The 4101-nt window shown below is 51.4% G+C and overlaps 1 pseudogene; it reads right to left on the bottom strand.

Annotated features, from left to right (window-relative positions):
• Window positions 1-2327: 2327 nt before the first annotated feature.
• On the bottom strand, window positions 2328-3866 carry LOC141021139 (uncharacterized; annotated as a pseudogene).
• Between the last annotated feature and the right edge of the window lie 235 nt (window positions 3867-4101).

Here is a 4101-nt window from a genome sequence, read left to right as displayed (position 1 = left end):
CAAACTGACTCAGAATATGAACCGGATAAGAGATGTCCGGACGAGTGACAGCTAGATAGACAAGATTGCCAACGAGATGACGATAACGCGTCGGGTCAGGGAGAGGATCACCATCAGTAGCACGGAGGTGAACATTGAGCTCCATAGGAGTCACAATGCGCTCGTCAGTAAGAGCAGCACGAGCAAGAAGATCCTGGATATACTTTTCCTGGGATATAAAAAAACCATCAGAGGTAGAAGAGACTTCAATCCCAAGAAAGTAGCGAAGAGGTCCAAGATCAGACAGAAGAAATTGCTCACTAAGACGGGCCTTTACAAAGGCAATATACTCGGGGTCATCCCCAGTGATGATCATGTCATCAACATAGAGAAGAAGAAGAGTCCGACCACGAGGAGAAAGGTGAATAAACAATGCTGGATCATGAGCACTTGCTGAAAAACCAGCAGTAGTGACCACAGAGGCAAAACGCTCAAACCAGGCGCGAGGGGCTTGCTTAAGGCCATAGAGAGAGCGATGAAGACGACATACCATGCCATCAGGAACAGAATACCCAGGTGGTGGCTGCATGTACACCTCCTCACGCAGCTCACCATTAAGAAAGGAATTCTTAACATCAAGCTGAGATATAGACCAGTGGCGTGCAGAGGCAACGGCAAGAAGTGTACGAACAGTGGTCATATGGGCCACAGGAGCAAAAGTCTCGTCATAATCACGACCATGCTCCTGCTGAAAACCACGAGCCACAAGACGAGCTTTGCGACGCTCAAGAGAACCATCGGAGCGAGTCTTAACCTTGTAGACCCACTTACAAGTGATGGGACGGACTCCGGGAGGAAGAGAAACAAGATCCCAGGTACCAGTGCGTTCAAGAGCAGCAATCTCCTCTGCCATCGCAAACTGCCATTCAGGATGAACAACAGCCTGACGATAAGAAGTCGGCTCAAGAACAGCAGCACCAGCGGTGGGAAATCCAAAGCGATCAACAGGCGGACGAGGACGAGAACGCAAGCCATAAGTAGGCTGAGAGGAAGAGGACGACTCATCCGAGGAGGCATCCACAGGTCGTGAACGACGAGTGTAATGCTGAGGAAAAGATGGAACAATAGAAGGAGGAATCGCCAAGGTAGGATCGGGGGGTGGTGACGAAGAAGTCACCGGAGATGAAGGTGTAGAATCCTGTGACATGCTAGGCGAGGAGACCGGAGAAGATGGTGGCTGCAAATCGACTAGAGGTGAAGAAGCAGAGGGAGTGGAACGAATAGGCACATGCGCGACAGGGGTGATAGGTGAGTCAGGAAAAGTGAGGAAAGAGATATCCTCCACTGAAAAAATCGAGGAAGATGGGCGTGGGTAGAAGGGACGAGACTCATCAAAAGTCACGTCTCGAGAGATACGCATCCGACGACCGATAGGATCCCAACAACGATAGCCCTTATGCTCATCACTGTAGCCTAAGAAGACACACTCAACAGACTGAGCGGTCAGTTTGGTGCGTTCGCGAGGGGCAAGAAGAGCATAGCAAACACAACCAAACAAGCGAAGCATCGAATAATCGGGAGAACGATCAAAAAGATGCTCAAAAGGAACGCCACCCTGCAAAGCAGCAGACGGCTGAAGGTTGATGAGATAGGCGGAAGTGGAGATAGCCTCGGCCCAAAAATGAGGCAGAAGAGAGGCGGCGATCATCATCGCACGAGCCGTCTCAAGAAGGTGGCGATGCTTGCTCTCAGACACGCCATTCTGAGCATGAGCACCAGGACAAGAGAACTGGGCAAGAGTACCCTGCTCAGCAAGGACACAACGCAACATCTTAGAGATATACTCGCCAGCGGAGTCAGCACGAAAAACACGAATGGTTGAAGAAAACTGAGTATGAACCATGGCAGCAAAACGCTTATAAATAGACAACACCTCACTACGAGAAGTCATGAAATAAAGCCATGTGTAACGAGAGAAATCATCTATGAAAATAATATAGTATTTATGACCACCTTTCGAAGCGAAAGGAGCAGGACCCCATACATCAGAATGGACTAAATCGAAAGGACGCTTAGACACTGACTCACTATGTGAATATGGTAACTGAATCTGCTTGCCAAGACGACAACCCTGACACTCTAAAGAGACATCTCCTGAGACAGACCCCAGAAGACCTCGACGAACTAAAGACGACAACCGAGAACCACACAGATGACCAAGTCGATGATGCCACTGCTTGAAGGAACCAGTAACAGAGGCAACAGAAGCGGAGGAACTGGCGATGGTGGTGGCAGCGGAAGGAACATGAAGCCAGTCCAACTCCCAAAGACCCTGAGAATCACGGCGAGGGCCAGCCCCAACCAGAGTGTGCGTGCGACGGTCCTGGACAGAACAAGAGTCAACGTCAAGGATGACACGACAACCAGAATCAGTAAGTTGACCAGCAGAAAACAGATTCATGGTAAGTCGAGGAACATGAGCAACATCAGGAACAGAATAAGAAGGAGTGGAAAGATTGCCTCTACTAGCAACAGAAAGTGGAGTACCATCAGCAGTGAAGACATGAACAGGAGAATCCAGCGATCGAAGAGAGGACAAAGTGGAAGAATGAGAAGACATATGAAAAGAAGCTCCAGAATCCAGAACCCATGGGGATGTACCTGACTGTGTAGAGGGCGGTTGCTCAGTGCGGGAAGCATCAGTCACAGAACCAGCAGTACCCGTCGAGGAAGAACCTGAAGCCGCGAGCAGACGCTTAAGTCTCAGAATATCCTGCTCAGTCAAAGCAATGGCTGAAGCTGTCGAGGGAGATGACGAAGTCCCTGAGGATGATGATCGCGCCTTGCGCAGGTGTTTCCGCTTTGTGTAGCACTGGGACTCAATATGACCATCATTGTTGCAGTAGTCACAATGTGGACGGGGGCGACCTGAGCCTCCAGAAGGAGTGGGCAAGAGCGGCGGAGTACTCGAGCGAGAGGGGGTCGGTGCAGCAGGTGGAGTGGAAGAAGCCCGAGTAGCGAGCACAGAGGGAACCTCCAGCAAACCAGCACCACGTAAGCGAGTCTCCTCAGCACGAATCTCTGAAAGCGCCTCCATGAGAGAAATACGGCCACGAGCAAACAACTGAGCACGCCGGGGCTCAAACTCCTTACGGAGCCGAGACAGGAACTCGTAGACGCGATGAAACTCCAAATTGGCCTGGACAGCCTGGCAATAGGGGCAAGTACGACAACCAGCACTGTGGAGAGAATCAAGCTGGCGCCAGATAGCAGAACTCTGTGCATAGAAGTCATCAACAGTAGAGTCACCCTGCTGAAGAGCATGCTCCTGACGAACCACAGAAAGGTATAAGGCATCACCAGAGGGCTCATAGCGCTGACGAAGACAGGTCCACATCTGAAAGACAGTAGGAAGACCCAGAAACTCAGAAGCAAACTGAGGCAGAACACTAGCAGTGAGAACAGCTGCAGCACGAGCATCATCATCAAGCCACTGGGTGTAAACAGACAGAGCACCATGATACGTCTGAAGAGCCTCCTCATAAGCCAAAACCCGCTCATCATAAGCACGATCAGCAGCCTCATCAGCAAGCTTAGCCGCATCCTTGGCGGCCTGATTAGCATCCGTAGGAAGAACCAGTGGAGTCGGCGGAGTAGGGGCAACCGGAGGAACCGGACGTGACGGACAACAGACCTCGCCAGAAAGAACACCCCAGAGACGGATGCCACGCATGTGAATGCGCATAAAGCCAGTGAACTCGGTGTAATTAGTACCATCAAAGATCACCGGACAACGAGGAACTGCGACATAGCCCGTAGATGTAGACATAGTACCCTTTTTTTTAACGGAAACAGACGGAAAACTGAACAGCCAACGCACACGCACAGGTAGCAGAAGTGGAGACCAAGTCCACGCGGGCAAACACTACTTCCAGCACCAACGATGCAGCAAGGGCGAGCAGCGGAGACCAAGTCCACGCGGGCGAAGACCACTTCTAGTACCAACGATGCAGCGAAGACCAAAACGGGTGGCGACTGCAGAGGAAGTCTCGATCGGAAGCAGAGGACGATCCAGAAATCGGCGGCAGCGCGCGACCTTCTCTGCTCGATCTGGGCAGGGAA

Source organism: Aegilops tauschii, chromosome 4 (assembly GCF_002575655.3).
Source record: "Aegilops tauschii subsp. strangulata cultivar AL8/78 chromosome 4, Aet v6.0, whole genome shotgun sequence".
Lineage (NCBI taxonomy): Eukaryota > Viridiplantae > Streptophyta > Magnoliopsida > Poales > Poaceae > Aegilops > Aegilops tauschii.
Note: the sequence above shows the minus strand (reverse complement) of the source record. Positions and strands in the feature narration are given on the sequence as shown.